This window comes from Megachile rotundata, chromosome 1 (genome assembly GCF_050947335.1).
Source record: "Megachile rotundata isolate GNS110a chromosome 1, iyMegRotu1, whole genome shotgun sequence".
NCBI lineage: Eukaryota > Metazoa > Arthropoda > Insecta > Hymenoptera > Megachilidae > Megachile > Megachile rotundata.
The window spans coordinates 19,353,919-19,378,241 of NC_134983.1; the positions used below are offsets into that span (position 1 = coordinate 19,353,919).

Below are 24,323 nucleotides of genomic sequence, written 5' to 3' on the forward strand. Positions count from 1 at the left end.
TCGCAAAGCACGTTTCGATCGCAGGACATCGATATGTTTTCAGGGTAGCTAGCGAAAAGAAGCGGCACGAGCGTTGCGTGAACTGGAATATGCACTTAAAGCCCGAAATGCCACTTTTCCATTAATGAAACCGTGTGCAACCCCTTCTCGTATGTACGTACGATACGCTCGCTACACCCTCGCACGCTTTGCCTGCCAACGGTTTTAGGCAGAGTGGAAGAACGAACGTGTGTTCGTACGTGTCTATGAGTCGCGAATCAACCGATCCGATTACTAATTCGGCCATTTCATTGATTCGCAACAATTACAATTACTACGATTTATCAAAGTAGTTCATCTCTTAAGTACTCTTAACTCTGTCGAGAATTGTTCTCTTAATGGTACTTGACTCTGATAGTTTAACTCTAGTGGTACTTATCTTTGATTAGCTCTGTCAAAATTGAGCCTACTTTTCTACTTTAACGTTATGGTACATGACATACATTGTACTATGTAAAACATAGATCATTATATGTGAAAATAAAAGAAATAATCTTATTTTTGCATATTGCATCTGATGGTTGGTAGCCATGGTAACCTGTACATACGCTATAATGCAGAACATCAAGAATATGGTTTAATTGAATTCGTATGTGTACGTTAATTGCATATGTGATGCAGTCAGGCCTCATAACGAAAGTCAATTTTTACTGTTTCGATAATGATCGAAACTGGAGGATATAATTGTCGAATCGACGTAACATTATTTGAGTTTCATTTCGACATCCTAACGTCTGTTAACATGGACGCACGGCCAAGTATTAATTTTGTTATTACTGCAGCGCCATACAGAACATGGATGATACAATAATAACGTGCCCATTCGTGCGTTTCTCAACCATGCCGGAGGATATTATACGGGCCCTTAAAATAACTGTAATTTCAGTCGAAACTGTGCGAGTTTCGAACCGACGCGTGGTTAACGAAGAAAATCATCGTTCTGACAAATATCGGTCAACTGATCGACCTTCGTTTATTTCTCTTTCTACAAAAAGAAAGAAGGAACAGTATCCAGTTTCGTGACTTGATTAAAAATTGTAATACAATATTAACAAATTCGATTAATTCTTCGATTAAACATATGGCGTGTTTCGTGCTCTACTGTTAGGTTATTATGATTGCGTATCGAATGTCGGATTAAATATGCTTTCGAATTGGATTCAGTAATGTATAACGAGTATCATATAATGCGGGCGATAGCACATATGACCGTACTAATGCGTGATGATATATTGCATGACCGTAACAACACGAGACAACGTAATACGTCACGATTTGAAGTACGTAGGGCATAGTAATTTGACATATGGCAATGCATGACCGTAGCAACATGCGGCGATATAATGAGCAATAAACGAATGTGTCATGAAACATTTAAAAATATCAACGTGTGGTGAGACAGATGCAGAAAATGCTAATGTGTGGAAATATAACGTATGGGAATATTAAAGTGGCAATGTAATGCGAGGAAATACTAACGAGTATAATATAATTCCTGGCAATGCAACATATGGTCATATACCGTGTGACAACACAAATTTAGCGATACTAACATATGGCAATATAATGCGAGGCAGTATGACGTGTGGGAATGTTAACGAGCGGCAATATAATGCGAGGAAATACTAACGAGTATAATATAATTCCTGGCAATGCAACATATGGTCATATACCGTGTGACAACACAAATTTAGCGATACTAACATATGGCAATATAATGCGAGGCAGTATGACGTGTGGGAATGTTAACGAGCGGCAATATAATGCGAGGAAATACTAATGAGTATAATATAATTCCTGGTAATGCAGCATATGGACATATACTGTGTAACGACACAAATTTAGTGATACTCACATATGGCAATATAATGCGAGGCAATATAATAGGTGGAAATGTTAACGAGCGGCAATATAACGCGAGGAAATACTAACGAGTGAAAATGTGGTCCGTGATAATATAATACATGGTCATATAACATGTGATAACACAAATTTAGCGATACTGACATATGGCAATATAACGCGAGGCAATATAAGGCGTGGCGAAATAACACATGACAGTACTAATGTGCAAAGATATTAACGCGTAGCAATATAGCATGTGAAGGTATATTTGACAATATAATTCGTGGCGATATAACGCGTGGCAATATAACGCGAGGCAATATAAGGCGTGGCGAAATAACACATGACAGTACTAATGCGCAAAGATATTAACGCGTAGCAATATAGCATATGAAGGTATATTTGACAATATAATTCGTGGCGATATAACGCGTGGCAATATAACGCGAGGCAATATAAGGCGTGGCGAAATAACACATGACAGTACTAATGCGCAAAGATATTAACGCGTAGCAATATAGCATGTGAAGATATATTTGACAATGTAATCCGTGGCGATATAACGCGTGGCAATATAACGCGAGGCAATATAAGGCGTGGCGAAATAACACATGACAGTACTAATGCGCAAAGATATTAACGCGTAGCAATATAGCATGTGAAGATATATTTGACAATGTAATCCGTGGCGATATAACGCGTGGCAATATAACGCATGGCTATATAACGCATGACACCACAACTCGTGGCAAAGTAACTCATGACGGTACCAGTGCGTAAAAATAATAGCACGTAGTAATATATCACGTGAAGATATACTTGGCAATAAAATTCGTGGCGATATAACATGCGGCCATATAACGAGTGACTGCACATCATGACTATATAACGCGTGACTGAACGAGTGGTGATGCAAGATATATCTATAAAATACTAGATATTACTTGAACTTGAGTAAACTGCCATACAAAGTGGCAATATAAATCGTGGCTATGTAACAAGTTAATCTACTCCTCGATACGATTTCGATACCTGCAACAAGTAACACCGAAGTAAAGAAAAATTCGTAGTAAGAATTCAATCAGCGGGAAATATAACGAAAGTGTGCCGTATAAGAAAAATTGTTTGGAGAAACGATTAGGTGAGTGCACGATTCACGTGGGTTAACGATCGCAAAAAAAGCGGCGGAGTTTAGTGGGCAACGTCGATTCCCGAGAGCGGAAAATTGAGATCGGTCGGGATCGTCCGTAACGGAAGAAGGGTGGCGTGAGACGCGAAACAAGGACGCCGGAACAAAATCGGCCAAGGAATTAATTTCTTCTGCAATAACAGTTTCGCGCCTCGCTGCGCACCGATACCACTTTCGTGGCCGCGATCGTCCTATGGCTACAACCGGCAACCGGAAGTGGCCAGCCAGCGAGAAGAAACAACAGGGAGGAAGGAAGATGAGAACCTGCTGAACAATGTTGGAAAAATTCCGCGGGTTTCGATCAAATTGACCGGCGAAAAAAAAGTGGGCCAGGTGTCGCGGAACCGATCCCGCAGCTAATTTCTTCTCTTTCTTCTTCTCTTGCTTTGGATTTTCTGTTTTCTACTGGAAGAGTCGCAGTTATTTTTTTTGGAAGACTCTCACTCGGTTTGAAGTATACTCTGTTTTGTTAGTTTGAGTAAAACCTTGTAATTTTATGTTTTACTTTTACTTCTGGTCGAATGATTCGATTTCCGTTCGATGAGGATGACTTTGCGAGGATAATAGGGATACTAGTCAAGGAGCTTTCACATCTTCTGACACCTCAAATTTCTAAATTTCCAAACTTTGACACATTCAAATTCCTAATTTGTAAATTTTGCAATAGATATGTAAATAGACTTACTCGGAATTAGTAAAATGGAATATAGGCATTTAGAAGTCTCAAAATTAAACAATTTAGCACATGGAAGTGAAATATGAAAGTATCGAACTTGGAAGTTAAAAATCTTGATCTTGGAACGTAATTCGTCCTAAATCCAACCACAAAGTCCCTAGACTTGTCGAGGTCCAGAATTCGTTGCAACCTGAGACCTAGGTTCCAATTACAGGAAATATCAGGCTCGACGCAACCACGTTCGACACGTTCGATAGTAAGATTCGTAGAAGGAAAGGCTCGGTACTCGTTTGGCGAGATGAAAGCTGTCTAGGACGCATCGACGCGTATCCGCGTGGAAAGGGTGTTGGCAGCAGCCAAGTGACAACTATATTCAGGGTGCGCAGGATATCTGGACGTGTAATCGACGTTCGAGCGATGCGCTTCCTTAGAGCCGTTTCAATTAACCGGAATCGTGTAATCCGGCTCGCGAGGGCACATCTTCGGCTCGGCGTTCCACGAGGAATGCGAATAGCAGGGGCGTGTCGACGATTTGCGAGAAGGATCGAGAGAAGCAACAGCGAGGAAAGAAGACGGGGCCCGTGCAGAACGACGACGGACAAACAAATTATCCGGCGAGAGAGCGGACGGGGAAAGAGAGAAAACGTAGGAAGAAACGAAGAAAGACCGTGGTGCGTGGAGAAACGAACGAAAAAGAGGAGAAGAAAAGATTCTGTCTGGTCGGTTCGGTACCCGCACTGGCTGGTAATGAAGGTGTTATTAAATAGATTGAGATTAATTGCGTGATTAGTGCTTTATGTGTAATTGGATAGGGGATCGAGAGAGGCGGAATTAAATTGCCGTTCGTGTACGTGTTTATATTCTTCTTCGCGTGGACCGATGCTGATTCTCTCGAATGGGTGGTTCGATAGGGAGCTAGGGGAAAGGTGCAAGGGAAAAAGTTTTGAACTGGCACGTTTAGAAGTTTTGGAATTTAGTTGGGTGTTGTGGAAATTGGTGATATAGGGATTTGGAGATTTTTGGATTTGGGAGCTTGGGGATTTGGGGATTTTTGGATTTGAGAGCTTGGGGCTTCGGGGACTTTAGAACTTGGGAGCTTGGGGATTGGGGGATTTTTGGATTTGGGAGCTTGGGGAATTGGGGGATTTCAGGATTTGGGAGCTTGGAGAATTGGGGGATTTTAGGATTTGGGAGCTTGGGGAATTGGGAGATTTTAGGATTCGGGAGCTTGGGGATTCGGGAATTCCAGAACTCGAGAGCTTGGGAAATCGGGGGTTTCAGGATTTGGGAGGTTAGGGAATTGGAGATTTTAGGATTTGGAAGCTTGGAGAATTGGGGGATTTTAGGGTTTGGGAGCTTGGGGAATTGGGGGATTTTAGGATTCGGGAGCTTGGGGATTCGGGGATTTCAGAACTCAAGAGCTTGGGAAATTGGGGGTTTCAGGACTTGGAAGCTTGGGGAATTGGGGATTTTAGGATTTGGAGGCTTGGGAATTTGGGAATTTGAGGATTCAGGGATATCAGGACTTGGGAGCTTGGAGTTTTGGGATCTTTTGGATTTGGGACCTTGGGGATTCGGGGATTCCAGAACTCGAGAGCTTGGGAAATCGGGGGTTTCAGCATTTGGGAGGTTAGGGAATTGGAGATTTTAGAATTTGGGGACTTTTAGATTTGGGAGCTTGGGGATTCGGGGATTTCCGAACTTGAGACCTTGGGAAATAGGGGATTTCAGGACTTGGTAGCTTGGGGGATTAAAAAATGTATCGTAACTCACAAGGTATCCCTCTCTATTAATACATACACATATCCTTATGTTACCAATCCCTAATACACTATAACATTGTGAACATTTGGAAAGCTAGCTCCTCAACAATCTTTGAATCCATATACTTAACTATTTAGAAGTTCAGTAACATCAAAACTTGAATTTCTAAATTCCAGAATTTGAACAACTCCATTCTCCCAAAACGCAAACAAATGATAGAATCTCCGTACACCAAATTTTCTCCAGGGGCAACCTCGAAACTTTGTGCCAGTACATTTTAATCGTCCTAATTCCACGGGTCAACAATGGACGATTACATCGCGCAGCGTTCCTGAAGCGAGTAACGCTGTACAGTGATTAAATCTGTAATTAGCCGAGTATAAATTACGAAGCTTCTCGCCTCGGAATTCGAACGATATTAAAGGGGCTTAGGTGGAGGCAGAGGATCGACGGGTGGCAAGAAAAGCGTGGAACGATTAGTCATGGCGGACGAAGAAACACAGGAGAAGAAGAAGAAGAAAGCGAAGGAATAGAGCGTAGATGGAGGGACATCGGAATAACAGGTGACCTTTGGCGGGCATAATGAAGAGGCGAGCGAGAGAGCGTGAATCGGGCAGAGGAGACGAAACCGTGAAGAAAGAGGTCGGTGAATAGGTTGAAAGATGAAGGGAAGCCAAAGAGAGAACGGGTTAGTAGTTTATCGAATTAAGGCAATTAGCGGTACAACCATTCTTCTGGCGTGCCACTTAGCCGACTATCTCTGTGGACACTCGAAAGCTTTTCGGTTTCCAACATGCAAGATAATCTTGACGTTTCGAGGCACCATTCACACGTTCCTTTATTATGGCATCTGGACAGCGTTCGCTGGACTAAACGATTCATGGAACCTCTTCTGTAGAAGGGAAGAGGACATTTACAAACTGTGGATTCACGGTTTTTATTATTTTAAAATTTGGAGATTTTTCAAAGTTGGGACGTTTGGGGAATTTGGAAATTTTGGGAATTTTGGGGATATCAAGGACTTTAGGGGTTTGGGGGATTTCGAGGAGTCGGGGAATTTTGGGGGATTTGGGAGATTTTTGACATTTTGTGGATTTGGAGAATTTGGGGGATTTTGGAGATTTCGAGGAGTTGGGGAATTTTGGGAGATTCGGGGATTTGGGAGATTTTTGATATTTTGTGAATTTGAAGAATTTTGGAGATTTCGAGGAGTCAGGGAATTTTGGGGGATTTAGAGATTTGGGAAATTTAGGGAATTTGGGAGATTTTTGATATTTTGTGGATTTGAAGAATTTTGGGGATTTTGGGGATTTCGAGGAGTTGGGGAATTTTGGGGGATTTGGGGATGAAGGATTTAGGGAATTTGGGGAACTTTGGAGATTTTTGAATTTGAGGAATTTTGGGAATTTTGAAAATTTGAAAAATTTGGGGGATTTTTAAGAGTTTAAGGGTTTAGGTAATTTTGTGGAATTTTGGAGATATTCTGGATTTTGGAGAAATTTGAAATTTAGGAGATTTTGGGAATTTTAGGAATTATGGGGACTTTCAGATATGGGAATTAGGGGATCTTATGGATTTTGGATATTTTTAAGATTTTGGTATTCGAAAGTTTCCTATTTCAGGAATTTATGAATTCGATAATAAAACTTGAAAAAAAAAAATTAATTATTATCTTGAAAATTCCAAAACAATAATATTTAGTAATAATCTAAAACAATCAAAGTAACAATCTAAAAATAGAAATTATAATTAAAAAATGTCCACTACCAAAAATTGAACATAAATTCATAAATTCAGTCCTGGATACCTAAACAAAAATGTCCCTATAGCATCCTTCACAATAAATGAACCCATCCCCAATAAGAAATAGATTTTGCGTCGAAAACTAATCATTTCCTCCTCACATTTGTGTTCGAAAGAATCGGTGCCCAACTAATAGTGTCGAAAACAATTCGGTAAACACGAGAGTCGATTTCTTTCACACTGACGATCGTACTTCTCGCGTTACAAATCGTTCCGCAGCATCGTAAACGGACTATACAAATTTGGCACGGTTATCCTTGGTCTATCGCAAAAACGACCGACCATACTGTCCCGATTCGCTGTTACGTTTCTCTTTAACGATAGTTGCTGGTAGTTAAACGGATGTTCCATTTGCAATTTTGTTTCGAAAACTTTAATATTGTCGCTCATGTTTTTGCCAGCTTCGGGCGTTTAAAAACCACGTTGTTAGAAACGGCACTGTGATTTGATTTTCATAGTCAGTTTCGAAAGATGAAAATTGCTGTATATTTTCGCAAATGTTATGAAATGTTATGAAATTTTTATGAAATTGTGTTTTATGAAATTAATTGTGTTATGTGTTCAAATTTTTTTTTAACAAATTATGCAATTATTCATGGGATTTGGGTCACGCTTTCATTTTGCGTACGAGAATATAAAGTTTATTAATCAGCAAATTGATAATTAAATTCTACTTTATATTCAAATTACTTTTTGATCAAATCGTATTATTCTTTTCCGTCGAGTCAGATCCAACATTTTTCATTTTGTTAATTAAGTTAAAAGGTTTGGACGAATTTTGATAGCGAAGTTCGTCGATTAAACTGGTAATTAAATTCTGCTTTATATTCAACTATTTTTAAATCAAATCATATTCTTGTTCTGAAATTCAGGTCACCGTGTAACTCCAACATTTTTCATTTCTTTAATTAAATTAAAAGTTACGAAGTTTATTAATTATCCACATTATGATTCTATAATAATATTTATTTATTAAATATATAAATTAAATATAGAAATAATACCTTGTAAAATAGGGATGTCACTTCCAGACATGACGAATCGTATTCGAAACAGAATTATAATACACATAGTTCCTGCGAAGCCATATTCGTATTAAGTATAATTTTCTATCTGTATTAATGACATTCGTATCTTTGCCTATTTCAGTTGTAATAAGCTGCCATTAAACATCCAGAAAAGTTTCTTTAGTATAATTATATTTTATAAATATGTACAATGTAATGTGTTATGGAATTTCCTTTAACATCATATCATTTATTTATTATTTTATATACAGTTTATAGTGGCAGTACTTTACACCATTTTGGAGAACACTGCAGTACATTTTGCTTGAAAAAGATATCAAAAATTTGGCTGCCTTTGTCGATTTCATTTTGTGAAAAAAAAAAAATAAAAATTATTTGGTGACATGTTAATTTAGAAACATATATGTATACATATACATATGTATATATATCTTATCTAGTGCTAAACATTTCAGGTTATAAATAAATAATGGGAATAATTATACAATGCTATAAGCTGCATACAAGGTGTCTTACAACTAATTATGAGAATCTTGTACAATCATTTGCAAAACTATCACCTCCTTATATTATCCCTTAGTACATTTCTCACAACCCCACAATAGCTATTACTCGAGTTCCAAAATACCCCAAAACCGACTAAACATCAACGCAACAGCCCTTGAGAAGCCCTACATTAACAGCAGAATTCCTTGGTAAAAACCACAAAAAAAAAACGACAGGACAGAAGTTCGGCAAAATCGAAAATCCGGAAGCGGAAAGTCTCGGACTTTCTCCCGACAAAGGGGCGACTTTTCCCGATTTTCGCATTTCGCGCACGTTCCGAGCGGCCGGAAACTCTCTTTTAATTTTCCGCGAAATTCGAATAAAGTTGCCTGGCCAAGCAGAGTATTAGGGCCGGGTTTCGGCGGCGCACGTCCGACCAGCAACATTTTAAACTCGCATTTCACTGGCTTGAGCCCTAACTTTATCCTCGCGGACTGCTACGCAAGGGTTTGAAACCCCGCGATGCGACAACGTGTACCATCAAAACGAGATTCCGATGGTGGACGCTGCCAGATTCGAACAGAAAGGAAAGTTACCCATCCGTGGACCGGCTGTGCAAGTTCCTCGCTGGACAACGCCCCATTTTTTATCGGTTTTTATTTTTCGCTTTCGTCGCCAAGCGAGCAAATTTTTCGGGGATTTTAATTCTGCGTGTTGTGTCCCTTCGCCATTGCGTACTTTGGTGTTCTTAATCTGTCGCTTGCACTTTCGATGTTTGGACAAATATATGGAAAAATACATTTTGAAACACTTATGTACTTACAACACTTATGAACATTTTCGAAACAATTTGGAAAAATGTAGCTTTTGTTTAGTGTGGGAGATGTATCTATTTTGTACATCTTTGGCAAGGATATAATTTTCAGAGGTTAGGTTCGTTGAAGGTAGATGATCAATTGTATTAAAGTAGTGAAGTAGTGAAGTAGTTGAGCAGGATTACTAGTGAGATAGTGAACTAGTGGACCAGTGAAGTAGTGAAGCAGTGAAGTAGTAAAGTAGTAAAGTAGTAAAGTAGTGAGGTGTTGAAGTAGTAAAGTATTGAAGTAGTGAAGCAGTGAAGTAATAAAGTAGTGAGGTATTAAAATAGTAAAATATTGAAGTAGTGAAGTATTGAAATAGTAAAGTATTGAAGTAGTGAAGTATTGAAGTAGTGAAGTATTGAAGTAGTGAAGTATTGAAGTAGGGAAGTATTGAAGTAGTGAAGTATTAAAGTAGTGGAGTATTGAAGTAGTGAAGTGTTGAAGTAGAGGAGTATTGAAGTAGTGAAGTGTTGAAGTAGAGGAGTATTGAAGTAGTGAAGTATTGAAGTAGTGAAGTATTAAAGTAGTGGAGTATTGAAGTAGTGAAGTATTGAAGTAGTGAAGTATTGAAGTAGTGAAGTATTAAAGTAGTGGAGTATTGAAGTAGTGAAGTATTGAACTAGTGAAGCATTAAAGTGATAAACTAATGAAGTAGTGAAGCATTAAAGTAGTAAACTAATGAAGTAGTGAAGTATGAAGGTAGTAAAACAGTAAACTGGTAAAGTAACAAAATCTTAAAATTACGAAATCGTATAATAATAAAGTAATAAACTAGTGTAGCAGTAAACTGGTCAAGGTAGTAAAATACTAAACTAATGAAACAGCAAACCAGTAAATCAGTAAACAACTGAGTCAGTGAACCAGTAAATTAACAACCAAGTAAATTAGTAAACCAATAAATCACTGAACCAGTAAACCATTAAACCATTAAACCACTAAACCAGTAAAACAGCAAAATAATAAACAAGTCCCTCAAAAAGAACTGACATCCCGATTCGATATATAAGAAGTTTTTCAGGTGGCGAAACGCTGTTAAAAACGTTGGTACGCCTTCTTTTTATCCCGAGGACGAAGGCAGAAAAATAGCAGGGACAAAGGGAAAACAGGGAGCGAGTTGAAGAATTTGTGACAGTGTCGACAAGCTTCACAAAGGAATTATGTGCTTGAATGTCGGTAAATCTACATCACTGCCGGTGTTTCTTGAGTTTTGCTGTCGTATTTTGTGTACATAGAACGCGAAGCACGGACCGTGTCGAGCGTTTTTTAAGAATCTTACGAATTGTTCGCTTTTAGAACGATCCACGATATTCTGAAGATTTACTTAGCCGGAAAAGAAGATTTGCATTTCCATTGAAACAGAAAAATGTGCAATTGCACGTACGATAAAGCTTTTAAGTAGACTAAAAATCTGTTATCCGACGGTTTCTTCCCCCTGCTGCGTCTTTAATTAAACAACTAAACGCTATCCTTCCGAACCTTTGTGCAATTTGCATGTAATTCACGTCGTAAAGCTTCGAAGGGAAAAATTAATTGTCCCCGTATTTTCTTGACAAAAACCTCCATTATTTTTCCGTTTCGATTGAACTCCGCTATACGGAAATTTACGGAAAAATATTTTAATGCGACAGATTGAAACTTGTAAACATATTTTAATAATACAGTCGGTATTTAATTTTTTCGCGAGAAATTGTTTCCAAACACGTAAAATTTTTACTCGGCAAAGCTTCTTTCAAACGTTTCCTTCCTGATATTTGCTTACAGTTGCTGAATTCCTGCACGTTAATGAAAATCGTGCTATTAATTACAATTTTTCGCAATGCGCCGCACCGTAATTAATTAAAAAGAGAACGGAGTCTGCGCGCTAGTTACACGCTCAAACAATGCATTACATTTTCGAGAAACGTTTCATCGCGAACGTGAACCCGTCACGAAGAAAGCGAGCATTTAGGCTACGCTCTAGAAATGGTATTTAACACCCGTTAAATACAGCGGGTTTAAACGTGGCTGAGAAATATTTCTTCTTCTCGAATACGAATCTTGCTTAAAGAATGCGTTGTACGTACCTGGCAGAAAAAAACTGAAACTTTCGTTTCAAAAGATGTGGAAAAATTTGTTCGTTGCAGTGTAAATCTTGGGAACTTTTAAATTAAATTTAACAAATCAAATAATATGGAAGTGTAACACTTTTTAATGATACCATCTCGTTTCATTCTTCGCGATTACTATGTTCCGCGAATTCAAGAATTTTAATCAAAAATATTGCTATCATTCATCGAAAAACTGTGCAAAGAATATACGGCAAATGGTAAAACAGCTTTTCAACTCGTTAACGAAAGGAAGCGAAAACATGGAGTAAAAGTTTCAATTAAAGTAAATAAACGCGCAGTAAATTGATTTGAGTATCCGACTCAAATTTTGGTATTTTATATTTTCAGCGAAATAACGCGCAATCAAACGATGCACAAGAAACAAAATTAAATGTACCTATCTGATTAAATGTGGCATATTCAAACTTTGATATTTTATATTTCGAATAAAATAACGCTACATTCAAACGAAGCTCAAGAAGAATTAAAATTAAATGTACCTACAGTGAATGTGGTGTATTCAAACTCTGGCAGTTTATATTTTGTCAAAACAACGATACACGCAGATTTAAACAAAGCATAACAAGAAATGGAATTAAATGTACCTGTCTGATTAAACTCTGTCTGCTGAAATTTTGTCATTTTATATTTTCATTTAAATAGCGTCGGGCAGAGGATAAGAAAAATTAAATGTACCTATTAGAGATGGTGTACTTAAATTTTACAGCCAGTGTTTTAAACAAAATGTCTATATACTTTCGAACAAAAGCAAGAAATAAAATTAACCCTTTGTCAAGTGTGGCTCGATGTCACATTTCTCAGGGATCTTATAAATACTTAAGATAAACAGATTGGTTGAATAAATTTTCATTTATTTACTCCTTATAATAAATGAAAAATATATTTGTCATACGCCTTACATTGTTGTGATTTTATTGAGAAGCCCGATTTGATTTATTTTATGTGGGTGAAAAATTTGTATCAGAAGTTCGTAAAAAAAATTTGGACGCATCAGAATAGAGTTTATAAGAAAAATTTGAGCATAGATGGTTGATAAGAAGAATTTGTATTATCAGAAGGTGGCGCTTATGATCGAGTTGATCGGTATCCCCGTTGGGATTCGAGATCACGCTCTGTTTCGCGTCAAACGATAACCTCGAAATCGTTTGGCCGCGTGCTCGAGCAACGAGGATGAGAAAGGGGGTTGGAGATAGAAGGGTGGCGAGGCGAAGGAGCCAGCCTTCGGAGCTGGAGGACAAGATAGAAGAGAAAAAACATCGAGCAGAAACGAGTCGAAAAGAGAGAGATGGCCCCTTCTCGGCCCTATTAAAAAGCCCGTTTCTGCCTCCGTTTCTGAAAGCCTCTTACGGCACTCGAGGCAACTGCGAAAGCACTTGAAAGCTCCTGAAAAGCCCGACAACACTTCCCTGGTTGAGTGCCGCGTCCCGCCAGGAGGCCGCTGCGACTTCGCACCCTGTCACCGAGACACGGACCTACTGCGAGAGCCCCTCTGTGTGTCGCAATATCGCCACTATCCTATGTATTAAACATCGACTGCCCAACCCTCACCCTTCCACCCCCTCGATGGTGTAGCCACCACCCTCCCTACTATACCGTGGAATCTCTCTCGGACAGACTTCGACCGCGCAACCCTTCCACCGATACGCGACATGCTGCGACTAAAGCTGCTAGAAAGAACTTTATTTCTCATTGCCTACGATTCGCTACTGAAACTGGTATTCAAAATTCAGGTTGCAATATGCAGGTTGCAAAATTCACAGGTATTCTAAAATTTACGGGTCAGTTTCTTATATTAGAATTCGTATAATCAGTGTACTGTTGACAACACGTTGGCTAGTGAAGATGTGGTTTCAATTGATTAGGACAGGACACGTACGAACTTTTGGGGGTAGAACGATTGGCTCGAAGGATCACACTAATTGTAAGTGTGATGGACATATTATAAATTGGGACAAAATACAATGTAGACGAAGTTCACATTGGGAGACTGAAATTTCCATCTTGTTAATCTAAAATTCCAAATTGCTAGCTTGAAAGTTACAAAATTAATTCTTGATTTCAAAAAACTGTCAGGAGCCAATGATCATAGTAGTCGAGGCTCTTATAAAATCAATCAATCAATCATTCAAAAAATTGTCAACTCTCCATCTTAATGTCTCACAAAAATTTTGTAACATCTTACAAAAATTTTTCATTTTCAGAAGTGAGTCCATTTCCAATTACCACGCTAGGGCCTTCTAAACAATTGAGATTCGTTAAAAATCGTCTAAGAGACGACAGTCCCGATAAGTGTCCGTGTTTCTCGTCGCTAACGAAAGAGCGAAGAGGGGCGCTGAAAGATCGAAAGAGCAGTGGCGAGGAGCAAAAGGAAGGGAAGGAAAAAGGTGTAAGAGAAGCAAAAGGGACAGAAGGCGGCGGTAATCTGCGTGTTGAAGCGTTCTCGGTCCGGAGATAACGGGAACATACATAATGCAGTGTTTCTTCTGTGGACGACCACCAATCGGCGACGGCCTTAAGCGAAAATGGGCCAATGGCTCCTCGCGCGAGAAGCTTTTCCCACCCGTAGCCTTATTACAATACATTAGAATATCGCCGTGGCCGTCTGACTTGCTGCACGAAAGGTATGAAAAGGAAAAGGAAACGTGACTACAAGGTGATTTCGCCACTGTCGACGGAAAGTGTCCTCGCGTGCCGACGCTTTGTTTATCCAACGATCCGAGAAAAATCCTCTTCGTTTTCTTACTTTCGAGTTAAGTGTCGATACAAACGACTATAGGATGTCTCTAGGTAACTAGCTCCGAGGGTTGTCGATTAGGTGATTATGAACAACTTCTTTCTTTATGAAAGTCAAGTTTGAAGCTTCGTTTTTGAGCTATTAGTAAAACACACGAGCTAATATATTGTTGTATGAAATATGAAAATATGTGAATCGAATAACTTATATTACGTTAAGCATCTTCTGAATAAGAAAGACTATGTTGCACTCGAGTGTATCTTCTCAAGCTATGTCAAATGTCAAATGTACCTTCACAGCCATATCATAAAATATTGTATCAACCCATACCTATTTATTCTATTCATTTTATAATCATGTCAAATTGCGTACGAATTGAAAAATATCTTTTACAGAACTGTATTTGAAGAGTGTCTCGTCAACGAACCCCCAGACACCGAACCTATTAGCTAACCTAGTAGCTAATAGCTAACCCAACCGCAAGGATCGTTCGATCATCAAACGCGTAAAATACGAAACGTTGTCTTTGAAGGGAGGTTGGCTAAATGAAACAATTCCTGAAATTCTTCGCGACTTCCGTCGTTGGAGGGTCGGTTAATTTCTGGAGCCGTAGGGGACCGATGGTGTTTGAACGGGAGCCTCGCTTAATCTGGCGCAGTTTAGACAATTTAACGCGGTTAGCCGGTTAGCGTCAAACATAACCTCGCCACTTGGCCGGGTGTAAAGAATGGCGGGCGTAATGTCGGTCCACGCACGGTTTCACGACGAGGGAGAGAAAGATAGGCGGTGGTGCGCGTTCACCGTACAGAGAAGAGGCAATGTGCTTACCGGTTACCGAAGCGGAAGGAAGCGTAGAGGGGTTGCTCGGCGCCGGAATAACCCAGCTCTTTAATTTAAAGCCGCCGGACAGTAATTAAAATAACCACCCCCGGACACATACTCCTCGAAGCGGTGCCCAACTCGTCCAAGACACTCGAGCCTCTCCAGAGATCAGCTCGCGACCAACCTGTAACAGAAAAGACGAAAACGTTGTAGAGAACCCGTGTACGAACTGGGTTTCGGTTCTAAGCGATATTGGGTAACTTCGGATGGGATATTAGACACCGGCGGGTATTAGGTCAGTCCATAAATTCGGGGATGCTCAGACATTTTCTAATGTGCATATATATTTTTATCTGAGCACTAATCCTACCAGCATATAATATGTACTTCATTTTAAAATGAAATTAAAAATGAAGTTACAAAATAAATAAATAAATGAAGCATAAATTAGTACACACATTTATTCTTTATTTTGATGAAAATCAATTTTGATTTCATAAAATATGTTTTAACAAAATGCGTACCTTATAATAAGAAACTAAACCTACCAGCATATAATGTGTACTTTATTTGAAATTAAAAATGAAGTTACAAAATAAATAAACAAATGAAGCATAAATTAGTACACACATTTATTCTTTATTTTGATGAAAATCAATTCTGATTTTATAAAATGTATTTTAACAAAATGTGTGCCTTATAATAAGAAACTAAACCTACCAGCATATAATATGTACTTCATTTTAAAATGAAATTAAAAATGAAGTTACAAAATAAATAAACAAATGAAGCATAAATTTGTACACACATTTATTCTTTATCTTGATGAAAATCAATTCTGATTTCATAAAATGTATTTTAACAGAATGTGCACCTTATAATAAGAAACTTGTGGAGCGGTCATTTGACCGGTTTGGTAGTTTTAGTGTTAAGAGCTATGACTGGGAACAGTTATAATGCTGGAGATAATTTACTTATCAAGTGTGTCAATCAGAACTAAATATTTAGGTCTACGATGTTAAAACAAATAAGGAAAGTGTAAATGTTTTGTGTCATTTCTTATTCAATGATCTCTGTAAATTTTATTTGGCCTCAAACTTCAAATTGAAACATAATGAAAATTCAATTAAAATTCTTCATATTTTATCAATGAGTGTGTCACGTGTCTAAGTTGTCAAAGTACTCTATGAGGTTAAACGAAAATGTCAAGTGTGGAGGAAATAGAAAACCATAAAATAAATGAATTCCCAATTAGATCTCCAGATTCATAAACATCGCAAACTCATAAATTACCAACATCCTAATATAAAATTCCACCACCACAATTTTACGAACGATAAATGACCCCAGCAAGAAAAGTTAACCGTAAAACATTTGAACGTCCATGTAACAATAATCGTCGGAGGTTTCATTTGTCGCGACAAGGTCCATTTACAAACCGCTAACAATCCCGTCGTTGAAAGATCGAAAATCCTTATAACTCGTTCGTTAATTTAAAACCGTACAATTTACCCAGGAGTTTCTACATTTCCGTAGTATTTCAATAACAGCTCAGACGTATTTCTGCTGTTCCGGCCGCAGAATTATGTTACTCAGTTAGCAGCCAGCCGGACGGCCAGCACGAAGAACAGCAGCCCGATAATTACTCGCTTTCGAGTAATTTGTAATATACATCCCCTTAAATAATATGTATTTTCTTAATGAGCGCGTTACATTATACGGAACAGGGTGGAACGGAGTTAATGCCGGCGGTGGAGCTCAACGTTTCTCTCCGGGGTGGCTTCTGGTTGGCCGATCCACCGAGCTGAAAGGTCAGACGCGCGTCGGTTTAAAGATTGAAAATCCGATTTAACCGGTCGCGTCGCGTACTAGGTGTAATTTTCGTGCGACGGCGCGAAATCGAGAAGGAAATTACGAGGAGAGAGCGCGTTTATTCGGATCCGGACGATTTAACGATCTCCAGCGTTGTCCGAACTCGATTTCCAGCCACCGGTATCGAATATCCGCGACACGTCCGCGTAACGCGGCCTGCTCGTTGCATATTTTAGTAACCGTGTATCGTGTTGTTGGATCACCGCCATTCCGAATCAGCTGCTTCCAAGTACTAGTAGCCTTGGAATTAAATTTAGCCGCACAATGTGATGGCCGATGGAGAGATCGGTATCAAATTGCGGGTAATAACGGAAATATAAGAATGGTGTTACGCGTGGGCTCCGCGTAATATACCCATTACACATCTCCAGTAATATCGTTTAATCATTCTGCCAGCGAACATCCTTGCAGGAGCTTACAAATCTTTCTACGAGCTAATTTATACGTCGGCTAATTATTTCGCGAGAAACAGAAATAATTTCATTACACGCTCAAAGACCAAGAGTGTGCAAAACTGGAGGATCGTCGGAGCGATCGATCAAGTCGGGAATAAAATAGGTGCTCAGGTTTGACGAATCGACGGTCAAAGCGTTAATATATCGGAAGCTAGGAATAAAATTTCGCAAGTTATCGGCAGGAGCGTAGGAAGGTGGGGATTGGTCCGCTAACGTATCGGGCAGCGGCACGTTTCGAGTGCAATCGTAGGTTGGAAAAAGCGTCGATATAACGTAGGCACTCAGGCGTTGGTGGCGTGGTCGAGTTCCGATACATACCAGGTGTTACGATAAATTTAAACGATATTTTATTCAGGCGGGCCGATCTCTAGTTTTCAATTTGCCGGCTCGTATATATTTCGCGGAGGTCGGTCTGCCGAAGATATGTTAGAGCGAGAAGGAGAACCGACTGCTGGCCCTACAGATGCAATTTCTTCGGCTGGCTTGCTCCGTCTCGTCCGTCTGGACCCTCTTTGGCCCGTTCCTTCCGTGGCTTGATGAAAAAATAATAATCCCGAGGGAACGGTCAGTTATGGGGAATGAAATCATCCCGGCACCGTTCGTGCTCGCCCTATCGAAACCGTGCTACACGCCCTGCCTTTGTCTTCCCTCTTACGGCCGAATCTTTGTCTATCCTTGGCTTGGATTCGACAACTGACCAAACGGTAATTCTATCGAATACCATGCTAAAATTCCGGCCAACTCGAATCGAATTTACTTTTCGAATGCTTCCAATGCTTCGGGGAGTAATGGATTGCTTTGTGACTACTTCTGTCAGTTTTGACGTTAACGTAGGGCGAACAGCCACCTGCTTGGATCTGCGATTCAGCTCCCAGATCTTCTAGTATGTACTTTCTAGTTTTCGAATTTTTCAGGATGATTTTCGAGTCTTTCACATGTGTTTCAAATGTGTAATTTTTTAATTTGTTAGTTTTTATGTTGGCAAATTTTTAGGGGAATTTTTGAATCTATTTTGCAACTTCATTTTTAATTTTAAATTAAGTCTTCATTGTACTGGTAGGTTCAGTAATTTATATGATTTTATGTTTAGTCTATTCATTTTTCGACTTCATTTTTAATTTTAAATTAAGTCCTCGTATGCTGGTACGTTCAGTGACTTACATGATTGGATGTGTAGTTGTATATTTATTTTTCAACCTCATTTTCAATTTCAAATTAAGTCCTCATATGTTGGTACGTTCAGTGACTTACATGGTTGCATGTGTAGTTGTATATTTATTTTTCGACTTCATTTTTAATTTCAAATTAAGTCCTCATTATAATGGTAGGTTCAGTGACTTACACAATTGTATACGTAGTTGTTTATTTATTTTTCAACTCCATTTTTAATTTCAAATTAAGTTCTCATTATAATGGTAGGTTTAGTGATTTACATGATTGTATACAGTAGTTGTCTATTTATTTTTTAACTTCATTTTTAGTTTCAAATTAAGTCCTCATTATAATGGTAGGTTCAGTGACTTACACAATTGTATACGTAGTTGTTTATTTATTTTTTAACTTCATTTTTAGTTTCAAATTAAGTCCTCATTATAATGGTAGGTTCAGTGACTTACATGATTGTATATGTAGTTGTCTATTTATTTTTGAACTTCATTTTCAATTTCAAATTAAAGTTCTCATTATAATGGTAGGTTTAGTGATTTACATGATTGTATGTGTAGTCGTCTATTTATTTTTCAACTTCATTTTTAATTTCAACTTAAGTATACATTATATGTCGGTAGGTTTAAACTTAATTTTCAAGAAGAATTTGTACCAACCTAATTAATATAACGATACTCGTGATGACATCATTCCACTGACGCAATCACAAAGCAGTCCACCATTAAACAGCCTTCTGATTGCATCAGAATGAAATCGCCTGTTATTTTTAACTACAGAATCTTCCTTTGGTCGGTGTACTCGTTAATCGAATTGCTTCAAATATTTATGCAAGCAAACTTTTATTTGCACCGTCGTGTTCGCGCCAGGTCAAACCGATAAAACGTGTAAAAATAACGAGTGTTTGTATCGAAGATCCGCGGCAGAAGAACTAGGGAGAGAAAAATGGCGGCGAGTCTATAGCACGTTCCTAGAATCTTGAACGACAAATTCGTGGAATTCGTTGTATTACCGACGTACCATTCCGAGGGTAGCAATTTATAGCAGTTTGCGCCGAAGTCTAGGACAATTTGCATACTACATGCATCATCCTAATTATGCGAACTTCTGGAAGCTTGGCTGAACTTAAAGCGGTAGGGTCGCGCCATCTTCGACGAGTCGAGCCCCGTCAGAATCGAGCGCTACGTAATCTGATTAATGACTTAGATTATAAATATTATTTTTAATTATAAAACGCTCATTTTATACACGAAAGTGTAAAAGCTGATGTTAAACTTGAAAATTGTGCTACAACTTGAATGTTGTTACTAATATTCTATGCTGATTTATTCAACTTGAAGATTGAATAAATTAGACAAAAATTACTACGAATAATTATTACTGAGTTGAATAAAATTTAACTTGAAGGTCCAATAAATTAGACAAAAATTATTACGAGTAATTATTGAGTTGAATAAAATTTACCTTGAAGATCAAATAAATTAGACAAAAATTACTACAAGTAATTACTGAGTCAAATAAAATTTACCTTGAAGATCAAATAAATTAGACAAAAATAACTACGAGTAATTATTGACCTGAATAAAGTTTAACACAAAGGTCAAATAAATTAGACAAGAATGACTACGTCTCGTTCGTTATAAATGTTTGAAAATTGTCTGAGAAGTTGAATTAGATATCGTGTAAGAGGTATTGCGTGCAACACGCAGGCCAAAAAATATCGCGATGTTTACGAGACTGACCCAATATAATGCAAAGACGAAAAATAGTTGTAGCAAGGTTCGGAGCCACGATGCATTAGGCGCTCGTATTACGGGACTCGATTAACGCGAACGTTTCGGTGTAATTCCCGGCAGACACAATTGCTTAATCTACGCTTAAGCTCGCGAGCGAAACGAGTTACTGCAACAAGCGCAATTCGGCCCGTGAGTAATTTCATTATGAACCGGCGAAGAAAGGGAAACGTGTTTGCCCAAGTTTCTTAATATCGGCCGGCGTGGCGAAACGAGACGAAATTGTCCCATATTTCAATGAGGTTGAAACTCCAATCGACCTTAAATTGCGAACATTCATTCGCAATTTGCTTAACTCCCTTTCGTTCTGTCCTTCTCCCTCCGTGCCCTTCCTTCTCCACGGCGAAACGAGCGAGCAAGCAATCAGGACGATGCAGTCGCTCCATTCAGCGTGTTTACGCGCGAAAAACCGACAGAAAAATAAAGGACCCCTCTAAAAACGCGGAACCGAGGATTTTTAATCGAACTGACATTCTAGGGATATTTGAGAATAGTAGATACTGGGATATGCAGAGATATCTAGGGATACGTAGAGATATTTAGGGATAGTGGGAATAATTATATCGGGGGAAGTATGTCAAAGGGATGTAAGAAATATAGAGAGTATAGAGGAGTAGGAATAGATAGAAATGCATATATGGATCATATGAGGGTTATGTGGATGTAGGACATATGGAGACATAGAGATTCTAGAGATATAGAAACAAGGTGATCTTAGAAGTATTGGAATCTGATATTGTGATTTATCAACTTGTATTGGAAACTAATAGATCTAGAGATATGAAGGTAGGAAATATTTTGATCAAGGTATGTTTGAATCTTAGGATACAGGTTATTTAGGAACCTAAGTACAGATATAAAGTGCATATAGTGGATCTGAGATCAAATAAGAATGTAGAACGTTAAGAATTTTGCAAGTGTCTTCACCTAACTTCCACATGTGAGCTCACTCTTCACCTAACTTCGGTAACGCGAAGTAGAGGTATAATAGTGTCCCGTGGCGAACGCACCGCGTGAAATCGCAATTAGGGGGCAAAGGTCCAAGGGTCAGGTGTGGACGGAGTACCGCAAGTATTTAAGCCGTTAAGCGTGTGTGCGGAAAGGGGGTAAGTTAAACGGGGTGGGGGTGTGTGTGGAAGATGCCGTAGCGGAGAAAGGGAGACGGCAAGGTGGATGTTTGGCTTCTACTGAAATTAAAAATATCGATTCCCATTCGCACGCCGGGCTTCATAGAAGCTCAATTCGTTTCTCTCCTGCAAGACAATACCTATTCTTCCCGCGGACAGTAAGAGGTACAAATTGCAGTTGCATCCCCGGTTCGTTCTCGGTCCCTCGACTCTCGCTGCGCAGGAATCCCAAACACAAAGGCTCTTTTTCATTTGGTTTTTCCTCCCCTTGCTCTACCCTTACCCTCCACCCTCGCCACCTACCCGCAGCCGCGCCAATTCCACCCCCCGTCCCGCCATCGTCCTCGCGAATCAACGATCCTTCCTTCTACGCTCTGTTACTGTTCTCTCTCTCTCTTTATCTGTGTGTACATGTACGTGTGTCTGCGTGTGCGTGGGTGTGTTTGCACTCGCCCATCCAATGTGACCTATCCAAATGTATGGAGTCGTAATGGTATACATAATTGATTAATCCATTGGATTACTCGGGAAAGAGCTGCGCCCCCTCCCCCAAAGAGCGGTGTCCATGGAACACAGTGGTCGGAGCCAGGCAAGCCTCGCTTTCTAATCGATCGAAATAATGCCACGGCCAATCGGACCGATTGGAAAGCAGGAATTCGGCTTCCCTGATCCCAATCGAATGATGCCGTCCGGATATGGCGGCACCGGTCGTTTCACTTAATTGAATGGTCCACCTAGTCGGGCAAAATTTATATTCCGACGGATTACTCGATCGTTTTTCTACGCCATTATTATTTCGAAGCTACCAGAATCGCTTTTCCGATGCGTCGCTCTCGGGATCAGATCAAATTATTCTTCACGGACTTGTAAAACGGATATCATTAACCTTGCATTTTGTAAGTTTGATGTTACTGTTCATATACCTATAGAGTCACGAGTGTCAAGAGGGTGCATTGCAGTGGTAGACCCTCGAAGTACACCGAAGTACAGGATTTTAAGATGTAAATGAAGAAACTTATAAACTGTAAACTCTCAAGATTTAGAAATTTGAGAATTTCAGCAAGAAGATTATATTTGAAAATTTGAATGTAGGTATATTAAATGAAAAGAAGAAATTTATAAAGGTACACCATCCCGTAAAGCGCGGCATATCGCGCGGTATGAAACGAAAGTTCCCCGCAGCACACAACGCTAATTGCGTAAAGACCGAAATAGGTGGCAGCCACAAACGTTGAAGCGTAAAAAAAGTGAACGATCGAGCGTATCAACGAATAGTAGAATCCGTCGATCCAGTACGCAATCGGAAGCGTTCTCCAAATATCTATCCGAGCGAGTCGATCAAACACAGAGTAGAGCGTCACCTGTGCACGGTGGCTTCGCAATTTCGAAGGGGTTTCAACGATGCGGAGCGACTGTTACCCTCTTCGACTACGAGCCTTGATTAGGCTTCCGGTTAATTAATAACCTCTCGTGCACACATAGCCGTGGCCCACGTATGAATATGCATGCGGCCTGTTGTACGTTTCGCGGTGTGTGAGAGTGCCGGCCGTATTCACGAACAGCGTAGACGAAGAGCACGACGAACGAAGAGAGAGAGAGAGAGAGGATAGAGAGGGTGCCGGGAAACGAGAGGGTGTTCCAGGACGAGGGACAAAGCTGGAGAGAGAACGGGAGAAAGCAAGAGGGGGTGGCGGAGACGAGTGGCGGAGGGCTACTTATTTGCATTCGGAAAACAAAGGGTGAGGGCCGTACTGTATGCTTGCCCCTCATTTCGCGTAACGAAGGACGAAGGGAGCCGATCAAAAGTCTTTTCCCGCCTTCTTCGTTGTACGCGTTTGAATCGCGAGTTTATGCTTGAGATTTTAATTAGTACCGCACTTCATTCCCACGCGGGCGCATTTTAAGGGCCATACCGTTGAATTAATGTGGCTGTTTATGGTTTGTTTTACTCTTTGGGATTTTTAAAGCCCGCCAGAAGGAGACGCGCCCACCGACGTTTCCTTCCGTTCTGCCCGGCCTTTTCTGCATTCATTATATTACCCTTGCCTGCCATTCGTCGCGTCATTTCCCCCGACCAAAGTGCTTCTGGTTATCCCTCAAATCGTATCGTCCTCCTGCTCCAAATTCTAGCGCCAACTGTGTCGTTCATTTTGTTTCTCCCTTTCAAGTTCCATCTTAGAAATTATATTGCAAACTCTCTCCTAGCAAAATAATATGGGACACGTATTTAATCCTCCAAAAATTCGAAAAAAATTTTGGATTTAACATACATGGTCTTATACATACATGGTCCTATTTAACACACATGGTCGATTCAACAAATCAAACATATTTATTTTTAAAGTTATCACAGAGAACATATATAAGTTTCGTACAAAACACCCTGCGCCTTTCGCGCAGCAATAAAAATACCTGCACCATATTAGTAAGCCAATTAATAACCGAATAAAATATGTAATAACCGCAGGTGCGTTTCCGAGCACCTTCCAACGTTTCCAGATTCTCGCAAGGTTTAATCGGCTATCAACTTAATGAGAAACATTTCATAAAAAAATCGG

General features: G+C 39.5%; 1 protein-coding gene across 1 annotated transcript in view; it reads right to left on the minus strand.

Moving 5' to 3' along the window:
* The window catches only part of LOC100880605 (uncharacterized), a 386,346-nt gene that overhangs the window by 345,234 nt on the left and 16,789 nt on the right, over nt 1-24,323 (minus strand). Inside the window, exon 2 of the mRNA XM_076531013.1 lies at nt 15,361-15,538. The gene's annotated coding sequence lies outside the window, so the exon portion shown is untranslated. The remainder of the gene's footprint in view (nt 1-15,360; nt 15,539-24,323) is intronic.